The sequence below is a fragment of the Mastigoproctus giganteus genome, chromosome 13 (genome assembly GCF_048544385.1).
Source record: "Mastigoproctus giganteus isolate SK-2022 chromosome 13, ASM4854438v1, whole genome shotgun sequence".
NCBI classification, from domain to species: Eukaryota; Metazoa; Arthropoda; class Arachnida; order Uropygi; family Thelyphonidae; genus Mastigoproctus; species Mastigoproctus giganteus.
This window is the reverse complement of record NC_143587.1, coordinates 159386474-159410903: the sequence shown is the minus strand read 5'-3', so window position 1 is coordinate 159410903 and position 24430 is coordinate 159386474. Positions and strand designations below refer to the sequence as shown.

At 41.7% G+C, this 24430-nt stretch overlaps 1 protein-coding gene across 3 annotated transcripts in view; it reads right to left on the bottom strand.

The window, feature by feature from the left end:
• The window catches only part of LOC150076551 (ubiquitin-protein ligase E3B), a 711739-nt gene extending 711181 nt beyond the window's left edge, over positions 1-558 (bottom strand). For all 3 annotated transcript variants that reach the window (XM_090387665.1, XM_090387666.1, XM_090387667.1), the window contains exon 1: positions 486-558. The gene's annotated coding sequence lies outside the window, so the exon portion shown is untranslated. The remainder of the gene's footprint in view (positions 1-485) is intronic.
• Between the last annotated feature and the right edge of the window lie 23872 nt (positions 559-24430).

Here is a 24430-nt window from a genome sequence, read left to right as displayed (position 1 = left end):
CTCTCTCTCTCTCTCTCTCTCAGGGCAACTCGGGGAATTTTTTTTTTTTTTTTTTTTGCTGGTGCAGCGTAAGCCTCAGGCTTCCTTGCGCCATGTAGTTAATAATAATAATAATAATAATTATCATTTTGTATGTTATTATCTCTTGGTTACTGAATACCACAATTGCAATAATTAAAGTTTCGTGCCGCTGCATAGTTTCGCTTCTAGCACAATAAAAATTGATTGCAACTGCCCTACCATCAGAGTTCAGTGACTGTGTATACTTTCCATAATATTTTTATTGCTGTTATTGTGAAGTGTGGGTATTAGTACGAAACTGGGTCGTACAAAACTCTCCAAAGGCACCGTACTAACTAGGCCTTCGGGATATTCCCTGTGCAAATTCTATTTATATTTAACTTGTCAACATGCAATTTAATCATTTTTTAATATTACGGCAATCCGAAAACAACGCGATATCAATAATTTCAACTATCTCGTACCTGGTGCTGTACAAAGTACAAAAAAATCCACAGTCACCTGTTCACATAACGTCTACGGTTCGCCATATTTATCATGTCAGATTGTTTTCATTACAAAGCAGTGCCGCTCTGAAGTTTCATATTTTAAGAGTAAATGACGTAAAGGTCTCCTCAATAAAAATAAATAAATAAATAACATTAATAATAATAATAAATAATAAAATTTGTAGAATATGTGAAATGAAATCACTAAATTAAGTAAAATTAAATCACCCGATTAGTTTTCACTTTCTCTTAAAACCTTCAAAATAACGGTCTAAAGTAACGCAAGCATGTACATATTACATTCACTTATTAGAAGCGTAATTGGACGATTCTATTTCGCTTCAAATGGTAGAGAATCAGGAAATGTGTCCCAAATTGTATATGAAGAGTCCGATGAATGAATCTACTAGTGTAACCTTGCCATTAGTGACGAGGGGAAGGGGTTAGCTTCCAGGTCAGAATTCTAATTTCCAGCCATTATTATTATTATTATTATTATTATTATTAGCTATATGGTGCAAGGAAGCCTGAGGCTTAGGCTGCACCAGCCAAAAAAATTTTCTGAGTTATCCTAGGAAAGAGAGAGAGAAAGAGAGAGGAAGATAGTCAGCAGTAGCAGGAAATAACCAAGAAAGAGAAGAATGGTGATATCCAGCTCAGGACCCTGGGTGTAGTGGTGTAGTAGTGGCATGTGATGCAAGAAAGAAAGTGTATGAGCGTATGCAGCATCAGCCAAAAAAAAAAAAAATCACACCATTCCCTCCAAATGCCTGTCCAGTTCCTCCTTAAATTTATTTAACCTATCAACTTCCACAACGACAGATGGAAGTTTGTTCCAACCATTAACCACCCGCTGGCTAAAGGCAAATTTCTGCACATCTGTTCAAGTGGACCAATCTTATTCATCCCCTCCCTTTTAGAGTTTATATAAGTAAAGAAATCCTTGCTGTTTTTCTTAGCATCTTTTGCCAAAGATTTCTCGTAATCTGCCTTCGCCTGCCTAACCTCCTTTGTGACTTGATTACAGACTAGCCAGGCTATTATGTGCCAGGCCCATACTCACCAGATGTGAGCCCCTGGGGTTAATGAGTGAAGGCAGGCCTCATTAAATCCGTCATAGAATGGAATAGCCCATAAGGGCTCCACCTTCTAAGACGAGAAGTATTGCCTCGTTTCCACTCAGTGTGATACAGCAATGATGCTATCTGGAACCATGCAACATTCCTTGCACTTCTTCTTTTTCTGTAAGCTGGATTTAGGATCAATTGCACCTATTTCCATTTCTCCACTTGAATTTCCAATAGATTTCGGTTCTTTAATATTTTTATAAGCCCGTTGTACTTCATCAACGGGTAACACAGTGGTTATAATCAGCATCATCCCCACCAGGTGCAAGAGGCCCGGTTTCGAATCCCGTCAATGGCACACGTTACCTTTGTGGGCTTTTAAGATCCCGTCGCTCAGTTAACACGTCTTACGGAAGTATAGCGAGGTTTTCCTCCCGGAAACTCTGGATTTTCCTCTAGCAAAACAGACAAAATTATCAAAGAACACAAGTAATTTATGGACATAATACACACAAGATAGCTCGTGGCTCTCAGTTTTTTTTTAATTTTCCACTCATGGAACACCTTAACTACAGTACTGTGAAGAGTCCACATAATAATTCACAGTTTCCATAATACTACCACCTTTCAACCAAGATCCGACAATCACCTCTTTTTCGAAATCCGTCATATCAAAACGCTTGCCCACGTCGATCAAGTGTTTCCCATGTACCACCAACCACGAACCTACAGTATCATATTAACCAGTTTCTCATCGTCAACACATACGCCATAGGCAGAAAGGAATGGCCAATTGCTAAAACAAAGTGGTGGTCATAAGTTTTGACTGCACAGTGTAAAAATCATGCACCTATGAGCAGAAACATTATGCAAATCGAAAAAACTGCAGGTGAACTAAGGCGCGTGCGCCGGTAGGAACAAGGTATAAAAACACCTGATACTGAGCTCCGGTAATCAGTGTTACTCTTGTTCTTCAGATGGGAAAGGCAGAGGACTTAAACGAGTTTGACAAAGGCCAAATAGTAATGGCCAGACGACTGGGTCAGAGATTATTCGAAACGGCACGGCTGGTGGGATGCTCATGATCAGCGGTGTTTAGTATCTACCGAAAGTGGTCCGAGGATGAGGAACCCATGAACCGCTGGTGGAGTTTTGTACGACCATGGCTCATCAATGCATCCTGGAGAGCAAAGGATGGTATGTAAGAAAAGAAGGGCAACTGTGGCGCAACTCCCGGTAATTGGAATGCTGGTGATGGGAGTAATGTGTCACACACATAGTACCTCGAACCAGTGGCAGATTCAGGGTAGGGGAACCGGGGAATTCCCCCGCTGTTGTATACACCAATCGTTTAAATTCCCTTTATCTACAAAAAAAATTTTTTTCATCGATAAAATAGGATTTTATCTATTTTTTAATTGTAGCTCAGCTATTTTCAACTGACTACAGTTGGCAACACTGATGTTAATGTGATCGCCATTCTAGTCACAAATGTCACAAATGGTGCCCCTCCTGTCATTTTTTCTTATGGATCCCACCGCATCAAACCCTGCTGAAAATGGGGCTGCACAGCAGCAGCAGCAAGCCGCTTAGAGTGCCAATGCCAACCACGACAACGCCTACAATCGCACGCAAGCATTGAAATTGCACCTTTAGTGAATCACGTTTCCTGTCGCATCATGTGGATGGCTGGGTACATGAGAGTCGCTTTCCTGTGGAACTGATGGCACCTGAATGCACCGTGAGACGAAACGAAGCCGATGGCGGCGGTATCATTCTTTCTGTTCTGCTGGAATACCTTCGGTCCAGTCATCCATGTGCCCGGCAAGCTGACTTGTACCACCTACCTAAACATTTTAAACGACTTCCATCTTGCTTAAGGGAACATTGGACATAAGGAAATTAAAATAAATCGCGCTACAATCAAATTCCCCCAACATATGAAATACCTCGGGATCATTTTTGACAGCAAGCTCATATTCCAACCACATCTCAGGCAACTCAGGACCAAGATTAGGAACTACTCGGGCCTGATTATGCCAGTCTCACGCAGTGACTGAGGGCTGAGTAAACAAACCATATTGCTGTACTACAAGGCCACTTTTTTTCCCGGCGATCACATACGGTGCACCAATATGGTACCATAGAACAAGACTGACCACCAACAAAAGAATGCTGGACTCGACACAATGAACAATATTGCTCAAAACCATCCAAGCCTGCAATACTGTGAGCATGGAAGCGCTCCAGATTCTTACTGGATCCTTACCACTGGATTTCGAAGTGGTCGGATGCGGATTATAGCATACTACGTATCAAAAGGAATCTCTGTGACCTACTCGGACTTTACGATTGAACCCAAAAACAATATAAAAATGAAAAAAAATATCGGCTCTTGGCACACTTAAAACAGGAATGGCAAGACAGGTGGACTGACTCAACCAAAGGGGAGGTGACAGGATGTTGCATGCCTGATGTAGACAGGGTTTCCAGAAACTACCTGTATGGTTCCACCAAAACCTATATGCCACATACTTATTCACGGGTCACCGCCCCTTCAACGAGAAATTAAAATCTCTGGGCCTCCTCCAACACCCCAACTGTTCATGTGGCGAACCGAAAAGCTGGACCCACATCATGCACGAATGTACAAACTACGAGGACCTACGTGGAAACCTAATAACAAGATTGACTTACCTGCCGCGAGGCCAGGAGCATCATCTCATGGGCACAAGCCAAGAATATAAGAACCTCCCCAGATTCGCACAGGAACTCTTTACTAGAAGAAGAACCTGTTCTGCGATCAGGAACTAAGAGCACAGTATGCCTTGTAGCAGATATTAAACTTCGAGAACAACTGAACTATGAGCAAACACACCAGCATTGAAACCCAAATTGTCTGACCCAACCAACCTACTTGAATAGGAAGCACACCACAGAAACGATGGGCTCACTGGATGGAAAAGGCACTGGACCGCCCTCCCCGATGACGGAACAGGATCAACGGACCAGACCCCTCCGGGATGCAAAAGAGACACTCTACGAGACACTACCCTGGTCGGGTATATAACCTATAAACGTGACAGACCTCAACCTACCTGAATGGACACATGTTCCATGAATGACATGGGGGCACTGGTTCCGACTGCTTCGTTGGACCCATATCTTTTCCCCACCTTGAATAGCAGATTTGCTGGCAGTGAGCCAATTGGCGAAGGAGCTGGGTACTCTTTCCTGGCTTTTTTTCCACTCCACTTCCCTGGCGGGGGGGTGACTGTCCTCTTGTCTCCTCTCCTCCTCGCCACCCCCATTTTTCCTTCTGGTGGGGAATGGGCATGCCCCACTGACACCTATTGGGGTTGCCTTCCCTATTGACTCCATATTTCAGTCTCTTCCCCCAGTCTTTAGTCTCCCTTCCCTACTCTATCTGTACGTAAGCGATGGCCCTACACGTCTAAATTTAATCATGTTCAAATTACTGTTTGCAATAGTTCCCGCTTTTCAAATCGTAGCGCTCTTATCCCCCACGCAAAAGATCAAAAAAAAAATTTTTTTTTTCTTTTTTTTTTTTTTTAAGGTCCTAGCCACTGAAATCTCAGGAAATTACGTGGCAGGACTTGCCAGAGTAAATAATTATAATGCTGGTATACCTGCCCTACGTCCACGGGGCTGAGTGCGGTCAACGTTGGGCCTCAGCAGGGGACCAGCGGCTAAATGGCCAGAAGAACAACGATACATAGCACTATACGTATATACAGTATCCACACACTTTTAAATCTCTGGCCTTTCCAGTGAACTGACACACCTAAAATGAAAGCAACGCGGAGATGGGGTAAATCCCTGGTGCCACTTTATACTAAATAAATTCTACACTCTACCTGAACATTGTGGAGGCAGGATTGCTGGCACCCTCTGGTCTAGCACTTCTACCAGAAGGTGCGGGAATTTTGTGCTGTCAGCACAGACAGTATAGTTCATAAAGACGGGCATCAGGTAGCAGTTATCCTAGGTGATAACTGATCCCTGGTGGCTGGGTGTCCTATGAATAACATAAACTCACACTTACACATCACGCAAACATAACACTATGTTTTTTTCCTCTTTTCCAGGCTTCTTTATGTATAATAAATTCAGAGATATTTGGTTGGTTTTGACAGATGTCTAGGGGCCACCAAAGACTATAATAAATAAAATACCTAAACATCATTGATGACCAGGTACATCCTTTCATGGCAAAGGTCTTCCCCTCTGGCAGTGCCGTCTTTCAGCAGGATAATGCGCCAGGCCACACCGCCCGGATTGTTTGGGACTGGTTTGCGGAACATGAGGAAGATTTCCAGATATTGCCCTGACCTCCAAATTCTGTGGTTTGTATTGAAACAGCAACTCCGATCTGCGGCGTCTCAACCACGGACCTTACAAGAGTTAAAGGATCTGCTGGTTACGTGTTGGTACCAGATACCACAAGATACATTTAGAAATATTGTAGCGTCCATGCCTCCCCAGGTACGAGCTGTTTTGGCTGCGCGTGGAGGACCAACATCATATTAGGTAGGTGGTCATAATGTTTTGCCTCATCGGTGTATAACACATGATTGTTTTGAATGGGAATGAAGGGTGGATGAGATTATTAAAAAAACTAATAATCTGATATTGGTGACATAAAATAAGAAGTTATTGAGGAAAGACAGTTTCGAGTAGATATGCGGAAATATTCCTTTCGCCAGCGGGTAGTTGATTGCTGGAACAAACTTCCATCTGGCATTGAGGAAGTTGTTAGTTTAAATAAATTCAAGGCAGAACTAGACAAACATTTGGAACGATTGGATGGGTGAAACGGGAGGGTTTTTTTTTTTTTTTTTTTGGCTGATGTTGTATAAGCTTGCTTTCTTGCATCATATGCCTCTGTTAATACTAATGCTAAAAGTAATCATCTCCAGAGTCATCAAAAGCCTCCTGACAATGAGGAGTAAAATCACACGATGGAATGGAAAGTAATTATCGTCGTTTACATTGAATTTCGCATGAGGATGGTTTGGGGTCAAAAGAAGGATTAAGCTAATGAGAATTATTATTATATTAGGGTCACCCGTAATTCACTACATAAACCCGTATTTTGCTCTCTAAATTGCGTGTGTTCTCAAGTCGATTTGCAACTTTTGTTGCACTAAAAAAACCCAGTTTCTTGGGGGAAAAACTTGTTGCCTACGCCTGAAACCGACTAATTCAGCAACGGAGTGAAAAAAGCCCATTACAATTCCTCGCCTCATCCACGGAATTCGAACTCGGGCCTTTTCAACCCGCTGTTGGGAGGACAGTGACGATATCACTGTGCTACTCTCGCAGACTAAGCTATTGAGAAGTTCAAAAGTCCACTTTGGACCCATATTGGTTAGATACCTCACTCTGGCTACAGGGTGAATCACGTCAGCATTGCAACACAGCGCAAGAATTGCGCTTAGATAAAAGTTGAAGCTTGGCATGTAAGCGAATTCATATGATGTTTGAGCGCGGTCCAGGACAAGTATATATAAGTTCATGGAGACGTCAGGAGGAAGAAGGAGTAGTAACTGGAATCAAGATCCCACCCATCCTAAGATGCCTGGGTCAGCAAAAAGCCATTGTGGTGAGGCAACCACCCCGAGAAGAATACCGATATCAGCATGGAGGAGATAGTGAAGTCGAACTTAGACATCAATTGCAGGTTCCATAAGAAGATGAACCCAAATATAAGTTTATCTCACTACTGTTCATCATACATTCGTGCATGATGTGATTACAGTACTTTTGTTCTTTATAGCAAAGTGGATGCGATTCTCTCTCTCTCTCTGTCTCTCACGCGATTGATAGCAGTGCCCAGCATAAAAATATGAAGTACTTCAAGCCATCAGCAGTAATCACTGGTGACAGTAAACACTAGGATATAATGTTATATATCAAGGCTGTATTGCTCACTCCAATAGCATTACACTACCATTAGTATAAGCATGTGATGCAAGAAAGCAAGCTTAAAGAGCATCAGTCAAAAAAAAAAAAAATCTCCCTATTTCACCCACCCATTCGCACCAGAAAATTTGTTTATTTCTGCCTTGAATTTATTTAAGCTGCCAACTTCAACAACGAAAGCTTGTTCTGGAAAACAACCACCCGCTGGCAAGTTCCAGCACATCTATTCTACAACTGGCTGTCCTCAATTTGAAAGTATGTTCCTCAGCTTGTTCAAACGATTCAAGTAAGACTCAAGTAGTAAGCGGTACCTTAGTAAGATACCGCGCAGGTGCCCTAGTCTCCAGACACAGCAATTTGCAGAACTTAAGTCTTTCTTGGTAGGAGGAAACCCTTTGTTCCGCTCATCAATCTCGTTGCCCCGCTCTGTACTCGTTCCAGTCAGGCATAGATAGCAAGGTTTTTCCCAAGGAACTGGGATTTTTTCGTCCAGCAAAACAGGCAAATCGACCAGAGAACACACGCAATTTACAAACATAATATATAAACGGGTATATGTAAGAAATTACTGGTGGCCATAATATAATAATTTGAATTTGTACTCGTTCCAGTAGCTCCATGTCCTTATTAAAATGAGGCCTCAACACCATTATGCAATTCTCAACGTGTGGCCTTACCATTGCCTCATACAAAGGGATAATCATATACTTATCCCTGCCAGCAAAATTCAAGTATATCATTGACAAGACCACATAAGCTACGCCTCTAGCCTGTCTGCACTGCTCAGAAAACTTCAGCTCACTCCAGTATAATTCCCAGTCATTTTTCATTCTCCACTTCCGTGAGTGTAATAGTGCACAGCTAGTACATTACTCTGTGGTTACTGCAACCCATAATCAGCACTTTGCATTTGTCAATGTTAAACTAGAGTTTAACATTGACATTTGCTCAACTTTTCTAGATCGTGTTGCACTAGCGTACTGTCATTAACAACCCTGCCAACCTACATATCATCTGCAAACTTGGACATTAAACCTGATGTACATTCATCAATATCATTGATAAATAGAGAAAACAACAATGGGCACAACACCAAACCCAAGGGGACTCCACTAATAACATTAGCCCACCAAGAGCAGTGCCCTATTAACAGCAAGTTGCTACAATGGATAAAAGGATGGTTGGAATGGCAAATTGGACCAGTATGGCATTAGCCCTACTGCTCCAATTTGGAATGTGCAACAGTATCAAAAGCTTTCTTGAAATCCAAGTATATGATGTTTTAATCATTTTTGCATCCAGTTCCTTTGTGACCACAATCATATTGGTCAGACAAGACTTTCCCTTTTCAAATCCATGCTGTCTGAATTATTACTGCAGTCTTGTCTTGATGACCTTCTAATGCATCTTTAACTAGTGAATCCATTATTTTCCCCGGAACGGAAGTTAAACTAACTGGTCTGTAATTAATCGTGTCACCCTTTGATCCCTCCTTTCAGGATTCGAGATACATTTGTACATCTCCAGTACGCGCGAACCTCCCATTAGTCCAAAGATTATGGCTAAGGGTTTGATTACTTCCTTTAATATAACTGGATAGATCCCATCCCCCCGAGATACCTTTCTTATGTTTAACTTCAACAAATTCTCCTCCATTTTGCACTCAGTTATTACAAAATCCTTTAGCTCCCTGCTACAGTATGATAAACTTCTAGCCTCCACATCCCTACAGAATTCCTAATGTGCGAATATAGATGCAAAATATTCATTCAGTTTGTCAGCTACCTCAGCAGGTTCATCAACAATCGAAAGGTAGATATCAAGTGGACCAATCTGATTCATCCCCTTCCTTCTAGAGTTTACATAAATAAAGAAGTCTTTGCTGTTTTTCTTTAAATACTCTGCCAAAGATTTCTTGGAATCTGCTTTCGCTTGCTGACCTCTTTTTTGACTTGATTACAGACTCGCTCTTCTCCACTCTTTACAGATGCACTCTTCTTGTTTGTCATTAGTGTCATTAATTCATCTGACATCCATTTAGGGCCTAAACCTTAAGTAGAATTTCTAAGTTGGTATGAAAAGCCTAGTAGCTTCCAAGATTAATTCCTTGAATGCTTTCCATTTTAAAATTTGCTGTTGGTGTCATCGTCTGTTGCTCCCACTGCATAGAATTTAAAAACTGTATGTGACCACTTTATTCACCTTTACGAAAGCAAAATTCCTTCCCTTTACCTACCACTGATGACAGTTACATTTTTGAGCAAACCCCACATTAGTACACTGTGATCACTAACAATTAGTGATTTTTTTATCTGCAGATTTTTAATGCATCAATAATCACTGCTGATAATCAGGTCAAGAACATTTCTCCCTCTGGTTTCCTCTCGAACATGCTGCTATATTATTGTGTGGACAATGATTTACCAGCAACAGTTTTTTTTTTTTTTTTTTTTTTTTTTTTATGTAAACCCCAAACACGAGAGGTAATAGAAAATATAGTACTTAGTACCGTGCTTGGGTTGGAGATTGAGAAGATGAAAGAAGATATTTGTTGATATTGGACTTGAACTTCTGTAGACTGTAATTTTCAGGAAATACGTATGAAGGAAGGTTGTTCCAGAAAGTTGAATGAATAAACAAGGAAGATGAAAAGTTGGTTCTGTAGGTTTGAAGTTGGAGTGTAAATGGATGTTGGCTTGTAGATGCACGTGTTCGGACTGTTTTGAAAGAGCGAGCGGGAATTATAGAAGCCAATTCAGAAGAACAGTGCCCATGGAAGTATCTGTAGAAGAGGCATGCAGCAGAAACAGAACGTCTATGAGAAAGCGAGTGCAGAGACTCTGTTAGAGATGAATCATTAATTAACCTAACTGCCCTCTTCTGAATGGAATCAACAAGCCTGAGAGCGGTTTTGGGGTCACCACCCCAGATGTGGGAACAATATTCCATGGTAGGGTGGATTTGCAATTTGTACAGAGTGAACACCTGTTTGGAAGAAAAGTAACGCCGAGAGCGAAAGAGAAAACCAAGTTTTTTAGATGCAGAGGAAGCAATATTTGTAATGTGCTTGTGCCAAGAGAGATTACAAGTCAGGGTAATCCCGAAAAGAGAGATATCATTTTGCCTAGAACTTGGAGTGACACTAAAGATAAGCATAGGAGCAGAAGAATCCTTTTTGCGAGATATAAGACAAGACTGAGTTTTAGAAGGATTGAAATCAACTAAGTTGTCTTTGCCACAATGAAGAATTACCTGGAGATTGGCATTTAAGGAATTGGTAGCAGATTTTCGAGAAGTTGAAGCTGATTGAGCAGGACAAGGTTTCTCAAAATGGAAAGTGGACTGCAATGTGCTATCATCGGCAAAACTATGGATAGGATTTCCAGTCATGGAAATGAAAATGGAAGAAAGTCATTAATATACAAGAGGAAAAGAGTGGGAGAAAGAACTGAACCTTGGGGGGACACCGGCATTAGTGGAGAAGTTAGAAGACAGAGAGCCATCTACCATCATCCTCAGTGAGCGATCAGAGAGAAAACTGGATAACCAATTACTAAAAACAGTTGGGAAACCATAAGATGGAAGCTTCTTTAGAAGACCTTTATGCCAAACACGATCGAAACACTTTGAGATGTCAATAGCAACTACTTGTATTTCACGGAACCTTTCCATTGAATTAGTCCATAAATGGGTAACATAAGCCAGAATATCACCAATGGATCAACACTGACGGAATCCATACTGGCGATCGTTGATCAGACTGAAGGTTTCTAGGTAGTTTAAGAGTTGGCGGTTAATTGCTTTCTCCATTACTTTAGAAAGAGTAGAAGTAATTGCAATGGGACGATAATTGGATGGGAGGGATTTGTCACCCTTTTTAGGAACTGGCTGGATATGAGCAAATTTCCAAGCAGAAGGAAAAACACCTTTGGAATAAGAAAGTGAAAAAAAGGCGGCAAAGAAAAGGAGTAAGTTCAGGAGCACAGATTTTGAGAACAAGTGGAGAAATGCCATCGGGCCTGGAGCTTTCGTGGCATCAAGATTCATCAAAATCCTTCTGACATTCTTTTGACGGAAGACCACTGGAGGCATTGAATGGAGCGTGTTGGGAATAGTGGGAGGTGTTTTACCAAGATCATTAATACATGAGTTGGAAGAAAAATGGGATGCTAGCAGATCAGCTTTATCCTTGGCTGAAGTGACAACAGAACCATCTGGTTTGGACAGAGGTGGGAGCAGAGATGGGCAAAAGTTGCGGCCAATAGCTTTGGCAAGAGACCAGAATGCTCGACTACTATTAGGGCAAGAAGCAAGTTTTATACTCTTCGCCTATTCAAACTCTAGTTTGGACTGATTAATAACTGCTTTACATTTCTTGCGAGCTTAGGTGTAGGCAGAAAATGGAACTGAAGAATTAGAAACAAGCCATTTACGATATGCAACATTCTCCTCTTGAACAGCCTTAGCACATTTATTGGAAAACCAAGGTTTATTTAAAGGACCACATTTTAAAGTGGAGTGTGGGATAAAGGATTCCATTCCTGCAAGAATAATTTCACTGACACGATCTGAGCAAACGTTGACATCAGAAGTTTTGAAACGGTAATCCAACCAAGGAAAAGAAGAAAAGAGGTCTCGCAGGTCATCCCATTTTGCATTCTTGTAATGCCAAACAACACGAGGTTGGGAATAGCCATGAGATAAAGGTTCCATTGGAGAAGAGACAATCACCAAGTTGTAATCTGAAGTGCCTAAAGGACCTCTCACATCGACCGTGTACTTAGAAGGGTTGTTTGTGAGAAAAAGATCAAGCATATTGGCTATATGATTAGGATTGTCCGGTATTCTTGTAGGTAAATGAACAATCTGTGCAAGGTCATTAGTAATTGCAAAAGTCTCAGCATCTCGACCAGCTGGGTTGGTATGACTAGAAAACTGAAGCCAGCTGGAGTTGTGAACATTAAAATCACCAAGAAAAATTACCTCACTGTTAGGAAAGTTGGACTGGAGAAAGTCAAGTTGCAAAGAGAGGAAGTCAAAGAGCTCCAAGTGATTAGTGGAGTTGGGAGAACGGTAGAGACAACAGATGAATTTGACACAATGAGGTAGAGAGATTTTAAGCCAGAGAAGATCAAAGAGAGGAGATTCCAAATTGCCAAGTCTCTGACAGGGAATAGCAGAACGGAGATATTCACAAGTACCACCTTTGAGTCGAAAGGAATCATACAGCGAAAAATTTGGGCAACTGAGATGAGCAGTATTTGAATAAACCGATAACTGAGATTCTCTCAGAAAAGTACATGGGATTTGGCAGACTGCAAGTGGAAATGGACATAGTTGAGAATTGAGACCACGTACATTTGTGAAATGTATTAGGAAGTGCTTAGGAAATGAATTAGGAATTAGGAATTAGTTTACTTGACAAATCTTGAAAATTACAATAATTATGTCAGAGGACATGACTGATCACTTTGAACAGTCATATCCTCCCTTTAACGAACGTATTCTAGGATCTATTGAATGGGTTCATTACGGAAGAATCCCTTGAATATTATCCCATTGTGTCTCTGTAAATGAAACCATACATCAGTCACTCCAGTTAACAGTGTTCAAAAAAATATCTCAATCCATTATAATCCCCTTACTTGAAATTGAATCTCTCACCTTTTCCTTTGACTGCGTAGTTTTTTTGTTTGTTATCTAGTTTATGGCATTTTCCTCAATTCCTACTATTAGTACGTCAACTGCCAAGTTTTTTTGATAGAGTTAGGCTCCTTAGTGAGAAGCAGATCTAGAATGTTACAACCTCTCTCTCTCTCTCTCTGAAAAGTTAGGATAAGTAGCAATCATCCAGATTGTTCAAAAATCCGTTATCATATAGGGTATTTTCAGGCTGTAATACGTAGTTTCAATCACACATAATGAGATAATTGTACTAAATAGCCGATTCAATTCGCCTAAAGAGACTTTTATCATACTTCTCAGAAATACAAAACTGCCTAACCATCCACGTTACTTTGATTTAACTCTAACAATATACTTGCACCTACACGGAGTTTTCTGAGAAGCTACACGCCCCCGATCCTCCATCCTGCCCTATTTCTCCTTTACGACTTACTTAACAAGTACAGGTCAATGTTAAAAAAAAATCTCGGGTCAGGGTTAAATTTCAAAGTGTCTGCATTTCTTCCCAGACATGATAAGAGGAGTATGTGATAACTGCCTTTTCAATCAATTCGGTCTGGAAAGATTATGCATAATCTTTATGCATAATCTTTCCAGATTATGCATAAAGATTTTTGCATAATCTTTCCAGATTATGCAAAAATCTGGAAAGATTATGCTTAATCTTTCCAGGCCGAATTGATTGACAAGGCAGTTATCACATACTCCTCTTATCATGCATAGTAGATTATGCATAATAAAGATTATGCATAATAAAGATTATGCATAATCTTTCCAGGCATTGGACGAGGCTACTAGTGACGGTCGTGTTCCAAGCGGCTAAGTGGATTTTTCTTATTTATTGATTTGAAATTATTGTTTTTCTAAAACTTTTGATTTAAATTTAGTAGTATAACATTATTTTGTGATTTTTTGATTAAATTGGTGTATTTATTCTTTACTCGGCCTTGTAAAAGTATCGGTAAGGGTTTCCACGTGTTCGTAACTACCGCTACCGTTAGTAACTTTCCCGCCATTGTGATACCGTACTAGATATACCGTAGGTTATACACCGTACTAGATAGCGTTAGTTGAACTTCGTTAGCAGTTAAATTGTACGTTTAAATAAATACATATAACGACTTAGATTACAAACGTAATATAATTAATAACATAATTAATTAATAAATTAATAGAATCATGACTCAGACCAGAGCAGCAAAGCAAAAGGCTCAAGCTAATGGAAGTGCTGTGGCTCAGAGCAGAACTGAGGGGGGCAGTTGTCCTCTGACTCACAGCCTTATAAAATGCACTGTTTGCTTGATGTTTGCAGAGCAATCGGGTACGGGACATGATACTGCCAAGGGGGATGTCTTTGTGTGTGCGCGATGCAAGGAGTGTATCGATATCAGGCAACAACTCGGCGTTCTTATGGGCCTATATGAGAGATTGAAAGACAGGGTGGATGCCCTCGAAGAAACTAAATTGAGGGGCCCATCAAGCTCTCAGCTGCCCACATCAACGCCAGAGCTTGCACTTGGGCATCGCGTGACACAGAGACAACCCCCAAGGCAGAATGCGCTGGTCCCGAAGGAACTAGTAGTTGTTGGTGACTCTATTGTCAGGGAAACGGGGAACATGCTTTGTAAAACAGATAGGTGGAACAGGACCAGGGTATGTCTGCCAGGGGCAAAGGTTGATGACGTTGTAGAGCGAATATCATCTTTTAAGGGCACAAAAGGTGATATAGTTGTACACGTTGGCACTAATAATATTAAGAGTAGGAGACCGGCAGAATTACTTAACAAGTACAGGTCACTGTTGAACAAAAGCCGAGAATTAGGGTTGAATTTGAAAGTGTCTGCAATTCTGCCCAGACACGATAGGAGGTAGTATATGATGAGAGCCTTGTCGATCAATTCGGCCCTGGAAAGATTGTGCAAGGCTCAAGGGGTAGAATTTTTTTCAGCCTGGACTGTACTTGTTAACAGGAGAGATTGCTTCTACAGGTCTGGGATACACTTAAATAGAAAGGGTGCAAGAATATTTGCTGATGCTATCGAGGCAGTGTTAGGTGGGTCGGAAAACTGCTAGCTTGGGGGGAGACAAAGACCAATAGATTGACAGTAGCCACTGGCAGAGGTGAAAGAGATTCTTGCACTGCTTCTATTAGAATGAGCAGAAGCCTGAAAAACAAGATGCATGGTATTTCAGAGACTGCTGGGAGCCATTGCGGTACAAGTAAACACATGGGTTGTGTTAAGATAGCTAAGAATAGAAACAGGTGCAGGTATACTTGCGTGTACACCAATGCTAGGAGTTTAGTAAATAAATTTGATGAATTTGAGGTATTGCTCAAAACATCGAAGGCAGATATTGTTGGGAAATCAGAGACGTGGTGTCACACAGATATAAGAGATGCGGAACTGCAATTTGGGGAGTACAACGTCTACAGAAAGGATAGACAGGATAGGAAGGGGGGAGGTGTTATGCTATTAGTTAAGAAACACATAAAAAACCAAGGAAGTGAAGCCAGTCGACATCGCTGGACAGTGCAGTGTGGAGTCAGTTTGGTGTGACATAAACATTGGGAGATCAAAATTGAGAGTAGGAGTGTGCTATAGGCCTAATGACTCTGATGAGTATAATAAGGAACTGTACAGGGAAATAGAGTGGGCCAGTAAATCAGAGAGTCTTATAATGGGAGATTTTAATTTTCCAGATATTGACTGGATTTTGGGGGCTGGTTACTAACACACTAGCAGGGCTTTTATGGATTTATTGGATGATTGTTTTCTACATCAGCATGTTCGGGAGGCAACTAGAGGGAGGAATACTCTTGATTTGATTATCAGCAGTGATTCTTCATGCATTAAGAATCTGCAGATAAATGAACCACTAGGTGGCAGTGATCACAGTGTGCTAAAGTGGGATTTACTCAAAGAGGTAACTACCATTAGGGGTAAAGGGAAGGGTTATTGCTTCCGTAAAGGCGACTACGATGGACTGAGACAGTATTTAAATTCTATACAGTGGGACCAACTGATGATGTTACCAACAGCAAATTCAAAATGGGAAGCATTCAAAGAACTTATCTTGGAAGCTACTAGGCTTTACATACCAACTAAGAAATATTGTTCAAGGTTTAGGCCAAAATGGATGTCAGATGAACTAATGAGGCATATGGCAGAGAAGAAAAATGCATGGGATACATACAAATTAACACATGCCACAGAAACCTATGATAGATACAAGTTGATATGCAACCAAGTTACAAAGGAGGTTAGGCAGGCGAAGGCAGATTACGAGAAATCCTTGGCAAGGGATGCAAAGAAAAACAGCAAAGAGTTCTTTACTTATGTAAACTCTAGAAGGAAGGGGATGAATCAGATTGGTCCACTTGATATTGATGGGTCAAGTGTTGATGATCCTGCTCAGGTAGCTAACAAACTAAATCAATATTTTGCATCGACATTCACACATGAGGAGTTATTCAGCGAGGGGAATGCCAGAGGTGTATTCAACTCTAGCAGTAAGCTACAGAATCTTGAAATAACTGGGAGTAAAGTGGAGGAGAAACTGGTGAAGATAAACACAAGAAAGGCACCCGAGGTGGATGGGATCTATCCAGTTATATTAAAGGAGGCAGCAAAGGAAGTAAGCAAACCCTTAGCCATAATTATGAGAGCTTCCTTGGACTCAGGGGAGGTACCCATAGACTGGAAATGTGCAAATGTGACCCCAATTCACAAAGGGGGATCAAAGGCTGACACAAGTAATTATAGACCTGTGAGTTAACTTCAGTTCCAGGAAAATTAATGGAGGAACTGGTTAAAGAAGCACTGCAGGATCATTTAGACAAGACTTCAGTTACAGCTCAGACACAGCATGGTTTTGTTAAGGAGAAGTCTTGCCTGACCAACTTGATTGGATACTATGATGCAGTCACAAAAGAACTGGATGCAGGGAATAACTTTGATATTATATACTTGGATCTTAGAAAGGCTTTTGATACTGTTGCACATGGAAGAGTGCTACACAAATTGGAGCAGTGTGACATTGGAGGCAAATTGCTGCTATGGATAAAGGGGTGGTTGAGGGGGAGAAGACAGAGAGTGGTAATCAATGGACACTGCTCATCGTGGACTAATGTTATTAGTGGAGTCCCTCAGGGCTCAGTGTTGGGTCCAATATTGTTTTCTGTATTTATAAATGATATTGATGATGGTATATCGGGCTTAATGTCCAAGTTTGCAGACGATACAAAGGTTGGCAGGGTTGTCAAGGACACTACTGACACTATGCTGCTGCAACAGGATCTGGAAAGGTTGAGCAGATGGGCTGAGAGGTGGCAAATGAAGTTTAACATTGACAAATGTAAAGTACTACACATGGGAAACAGCAACCCCAGAGCAACGTATCAACTCTGTGCTGACAGTGGTAGAGAATGAAAGGGACTTGGGGGTGGTTGTGCAGGCAGATATGAACTTCTCTGAGCTGTGCAGACGGGCTGCAAGAGTAGCTCATGGAGTATTGTCAATGATATACAGGAATTTTTCCAGCAGGGATAAGGAGGTGATTATTCCATTGTATAAGGCGATGGTCAGGCCACACCTAGAGTACTGTATACAGGTCTGGAGGCCTCATTTCAAGAAGGATGTAGAGCTGCTGGAACGAGTACAGAGAAGGGCAACAAGATTAGTGAATGGAACAAAGGGGTGCTCTTACGAAGAAAGGCTTAAGTTTTGCAAATTACAGAGTCTGGAGACCAGGCACCAGCGAGGTGATCTGATAGAGGTGTATAAAGCCTTGAATGGTTTAAGCATGCTCAATGCTGATGGGATTCTTCCTCTAGCTCAGAAAAATCACCTGAGAGGGCATAAATTCAAATTGAGGAAAGACAGATGTAGGATAGACGTGCGGAAATTTGCCTTTAGCCAGCGGGTGGTTGGTTGGTGGAACAGACTTCCATCCCTTGTGGTGGAGGTTGATAGCCTAAATAAGTTTAAGGCTCAGCTGGACAGGTATTTTGAACGAACAGAGGGGTGAAGTGGAAGTGGTTTTTTTTTTTTTTTTTTTTTTTTTTGGCTGATGCTGCATAAGCTTGCTTTCTTGCATCAAATGCCTCTACTAATGCTAATGCTAATGCTAATAATCTTTATAGACTAGATCAAAAAATTCGTCAGTCTTCAGTTGTTGGTTTCGCTTTGCCTTGATGTAAATAGGACATTTGCTGTCCCTGATTGAATGGGATGCATCCAGTTTTACTGCTTTGCAGTTTGTGCACGTCGGAGCAGATGATTTGGTTGGGCAACTGCTATAATGATGCTCTTTTTGGGAACAGTGCCCACAGGTAGGATCCGTCTGTGTGCATGTGTGGGTGGTGTGCCCAAAACGACAGCATCTGAAGCATTTAGGAACAGCCACATGTTCCTTGAAGCAGTGGCTGCTCCAACCAATAAAGATCCTGTCTTGAAGTTTTAGTTGGTTCCACGCTTGTGAAGAGAGATCCACTACCCATTTAAAAAGGTTGGGAGACTTTGACTTGGTGCTTTATTTTGGTTTTATGTGCTCCTTGTCTCCTTTTTCTTGGGTCGAGTCTCGAATGTTCTTGTGTAAAATTTCTTCAGCGATGCTGTCTGGAGTAATTTCCCTGTCCAAGTCAAAAATAAGAATTGATGGACCTTTCTTCCTAGGGTATTATGCTGTTAGACCGAGGGAACTAATTCTAGGATTAGAAATTATTGCCTGGGCCTCTTGTTTTGTTGCAGTCTCTATTATGACACCAGTGTTTCTAGTTTTCCTGATGGATTTTATTTTAGTTGTTTTTAAGTCGTGAGCAAGCTGCTGAACCACAAGAGTTTTAACTGATTCGCTGGAGTCTAGCGATGAGTTGTTTATGGCATTTTTCATTTCATTTCATTCATTTATTAATTACACACAATATAGTCTCAACATTATGTACATAAAAGTATATACATGATTTATATACAAGATATATTTACATATAATTATATGCTCTGACAAACATTAAACTCTCGTGTGTGTGTGCAAGTGTGTTCTTATTCAGGGTAGCTCCCAGGCATAAGCCCAAATCTACCTTGAGAACTTGAGAATATGTAGTCGTTACAAAGCAGTCCTGAAAAAGTATGTTAAATTACCTGAGTCTGATTTTACTGTAGCGCAATTCGCACTTGAAATCCCGCACCCACTGGAGGTAGTGCAATACCAGTGAGTGTCAGCAATCCCGTGCCCCGGGTTGCCCATACCAGGGAGCCAGCAGGAAAAAAAAAAAAAAAACACATATAATAAAACAACAATAATATTCAATAGTCTGGATGGCACAACTATAAACTTCAAAAATCACAGTTCAACTGAATATTTCCTCAGTTGCTATTTCACATGCACTGGAACCTCCAAAACCAACAACGGTACTATCCAGTAAATCTCCAACTATACGCCATGGATAATAGAACCTTTAGACGACCAGACCCGACGCAATGAATCAGATCAAGCACTCCAGAATTCAGAATGGAGCATTCATGATCGCAGCACAAAAGATAACTAACCAGAGCACCAGACCCAACACCATGAATCAGGTCCAGCACCCCAGCTGCTAGCCAGATGTAGAAACAAATAGTGAAACTCCATGAAGGCAATTAAGTCACTAGGTTTGCCTCTCAAGAAATGCTCTGAGAACAGTTCTTCTTGCAAAAATAGCAGCTGAAAACTCCTGAAATAAATTAAAACACTCACAATTTGCAATAAGCAAAATGCGCCATCAAAATGCCTTTGGTCTTCATACTCCCGACATAAAAAAATTACATGCATCCAAGTCTCCTGCTCGCCACATGTACAGAAAGGATCTGTCTCCAACCCTCTCTCATATAATTTGGCCCTAAGTGAGCCGTGTCCTGTTAACAAATAAGAAGTGTACATAGAAGGCGTAAACCAAGATGCCACGGTTTTTGCCAATGCAGAGTTCACCTGAGGAATATATTTCCTCGTCACAGCTCCAACATCACCACTTTCCCATCTGGTCTGCCATAAATCCATTAATTTGTTCCATATTCGTTGTTTTTCGTCTTTAATATTATTCTTCAAATCGATTGTAATATCCAAAAACGTTATTGATGTACCCTTTTTCAATTTGTACAAAAATCCTCTGTAGACAATAAATAAATCCAATGGCATGGTACCAGCAATTACCTGTAGGGTGTTTGTAGACGCTGTTCTAGGTACTTTCAATAAAGTTAATAACATAGAGCGCTGAAGCGATAAAAGTTTCGATCCAATCCTAGTTTTAGTTACCACAGTACATCCAGTTGACATGGGTGGACAGTGCAATGTTCAGTCAGTTTGGTGTGACATAAACACTGTGAAAGCAAAAATGTGAGTCGCCGTGTGTTATAGAGAAATAAAACGGGCCAGTAAATCTCAATGTCTTATAATGGTAGATGTTAACTTTCCAGATATTGACTGGAACTTGTGCTTGGTCACTCGTACATCAAGACTTTTGTGCATGTATTGAATGACTGTTTTGTACAGCCATATATTCCTGAGGCAACCAGAGTGAGAAATACTGTTGATTTTATTATTAGCAGTGATTATTCAATAATTAAGAATCTGGAGATAAAGGAACCACTAGATGGCAGTGATCACAGTGTACTGATGTGGGAGTTACGTAAAGATGTAACTGCCATCAGGGGTAAAGGGAAGGGTTTTTGCTATCATAAAGATGAATATGGTGGTCTCAGACAGTTTTTAAATTTTATACAGTGGGAGCAACGGACGATGACACCAAAATGGGAAGCATTCAAAGAATTAATCTTGGAAGCTATTTAGCTTTTTTCACACCAGCTAAGAAATACTGTTGACGGATTAGGCCAAAATGGATGTCAGATGAAGTATTGAGACTCGTGACAGACTCGAAACAGCAAAGACTTCTTTACTTATGTAAACTCTAGAAGGAAGGTGATGAATCAGATTTGCCCACTTGATACCGGTGGTTCGACTGTTGATAATCCCGCTCAGGTAGCTGACAAACTGAATGAATATTTTGCATTTACATTCACACATGAGGAATTCTGTAGGGAAGTGGAGGCCAGAAGTTTATCAAACTCTAACAGGGAGCTAAAGTATTTTGTAATAACTGAGAGCAAATTGGAGGAGAATTCGTTGAAGTTAAGCATAAGAAAGTCACTTTGGGTGGATGGGATCTATCCAGTTATATTAAAGGAGGTGGACAAGGAAGTAATCAAATCCTTAGCCATAATTATGGGAGCATCTTTGGACTAAGGAGAGGTTGCCACAGACTAGCTATGTGCAAGTGTATGTCTAATTCAAAAAGGGGGATCAAAGGGGGACATGAGTAATTACAGACCATCTGTTCTGGAGAAAATAATGGAGTCATCGGTTAAATAAGTAATGCGGTAGCATGTAGACAAGACTGCGGTTACAGTTCAGACGCAGCATGGTTTTGTTAAGAGGCAAGGTTGTCTAACCAATTTGATTGGATACTACGATATGGTTACAAAAGAACTGGATGCATAAATTAATTTTGATATCATATACAGTACTTGGATTTTAGGAAAGCTTTCAATACTGTTGCACATGGAAGACTAATGTAGAAATTGGAGCAGTGTTGCATTAAGGGCAAGTTGCTGTTATGGTTAAATGGATGTTTGAGTGGGAGAAGTCAGACGGCGGTTGTAATCAATGGACACTGCTCTTTGTAGATTAATGTTCTTAGCGGAGTCCTCCAGGTTTCATTGTTGGGGCCATTGTTGGTTTCTATACAATACAATACCCTCTACAATACAAGATCATACAACCTGAAAATGAAATCCCCTCGGCCGCTATTGTGGTCAGAAACCCAGATATAACAGCTACCAGGATCACTCACCTCTGCACGGCCTGGGCAGTCTGTGCGCATCTTATCTCAGCACTGGGAGCCTTCTACGTCGTAGCCCTTTATTGCCGCCCTGGAGAGGACATAACGATGGCTACAAGGTACCTAGAACATGTAACAAATATCCTCCCTGACCAGAAACTAATAATAGGAGCGGACGTGAACTGCAGGTCACCAGCTTGGTACAGCCATACCCCGGACAGGCAGGGGACAAGGAATGGGCAGCGCCTGGAGGAATTCCTAGCAACATCAACGATAACAGTGCTAAACCAACCTAATCAACTACCGACTTACTGCAACCTACGATGGGAATCAACCATCGATGTCTCCCTAGCCACTAGAAACATTGCTGGCAATATAACAGACTGGACGGTTCAGGATGCCTGGACAACGTCCGACCACAGGGTCCTGACCTTCCAACTCAACAGAGACCATCAGAGACAATATCCTGAGAGAAAAATGCTGCAGAGATATGCGGTGAACACTGCAAACTGGAACCAATTCAGAGACACCCTAATAGCAGAAAAAGATACACAGCAAGCTGCAATTCAAACAATCCAAGACCCTGACCAACTCCAAAAAATAGTCACAGCGATCATTACTAAAGCAGCGAATGCTGCCATAAAACGAAGAAAACCTGCCTCAGGTGCTGTACCATGGTGGAGTCCGGAGCTCCAGAGGCTCCGAAGAGAAGTCCAGGACAAACGAAAAGCATTCCAGAGAGCCAGACGCTCCTGGCCTGCCCCTGAAGTGGATGCACTACGGGAAATCTACAAAGAGGCCAGAAACCAGTACACCTCGCTCATACGCAGAAGTAAACAACTCTCGTGGGAAAATCTGGTCGCAACCACTGGCAACACTGACCCCTGGGGGGTGGTCTACAAAGTAACCACTAATAAACTTCCCAGGGGAGAGGTAATTTCAACCACCATAACACCACAGGGAGATGCTACCAATTCTTGGGAGGCATCTGTTAACAATATTTTGGATGCAACCTTCCACCCTCATGTAGACCCACAGACACCCCAGCAAATCAAGATGTGCACAGAGAATGACGACTACCGAACAGAAGACAGGGAACCGGATTTCACAATAGAGGAACTACAAGCGGCTGCGCACCTTATTAAAAGTAAGAAATGTCCGGGTCCGGACCTCTTGGAGCCCGAAATCATCAGGAAGGTGGTGGAGATAGCCCCTGACATGCTACTGAACCTCTTCAATCTATGTCTCCAAACTGGAACCTATCCGACGGACTGGAAAAAAGCAAATATTAAACTCATAATTAAAAACCCGACAAAACCACCAGACCAACCAACTTCCTACAGACCAATAGCCCTACTAACAGTCTGCAGTAAACTCTTGGAACGACTCCTGTTAACCAGAATACAGGCTCACTACCTACAGGCAAACCTAATGTCCCCAAACCAGTACGGCTTTAGACCGGGAACGTCGACTGTAGATGCCCTGAAGAACGTCCTTGCACGTGCAGCTGCCACAGAAAACAAATATTTCCTGGCTATCTCTATCGACTTTGCTGGGGCGTTTGACACCCTTTGGTGGCCGAGCATCCTGGCCCGGCTCCGGGGGAGTGGGATGCCAGGCAACCTCTATCGAGTAATCCAAAGCTACCTCTCCAGTAGACTCATCATGGTGAATGCTCCATATAAAATACTCACCAGAAAAATCAACAGAGGCTGTCCACAAGGCTCCGTTTTAGGACCTACGTTATGGAACATCGTTTTGGATGAATTCCTAAATACCGATATTGGAGAGGCGTCTTCACAAGCCTTTGCAGACGACCTCATCCTGATGATAGAAGGAAACAGCAGAATTCAGCTGGAAAGAAAGGCAAATCATGCCCTTAAAATCCTACAAGAATGGACCAATATCCACTTCCTTAGGATCTCTGCAACCAAAACGGACTCCATTCTCCTCAAGGGTGCCCTAGATTACAGGAGACCCCCACAGATTAAGATTGATGGTATCACATTACGACTGTCCAAGGAACTTAGATACCTGGGAGTAATACTGGACCCCACTCTCTGCTTCCAGGCACACTTGAAATACATCCGTAAGAAGATACGGGGCTATACAGCCCTTGTTACCAGAGTCGCAAAAAGGGATTGGGGATTGAAAAAGAAGACCCTCAAGCTGTTTTACAAAGCCGCCTTCCTGCCGATAGCTACCTATGCTTCCGGAGCTTGGTACCCCAAAGTCACCATGGCTGTAAATCGCAGAATCCTCGACTCTATCCATAGAGCCATGCTGCTCGCTATAACCCGGGCCTGCAGAACAGTTAGCACCCACGCGCTGCAGGTGCTGGCAGGAACCCT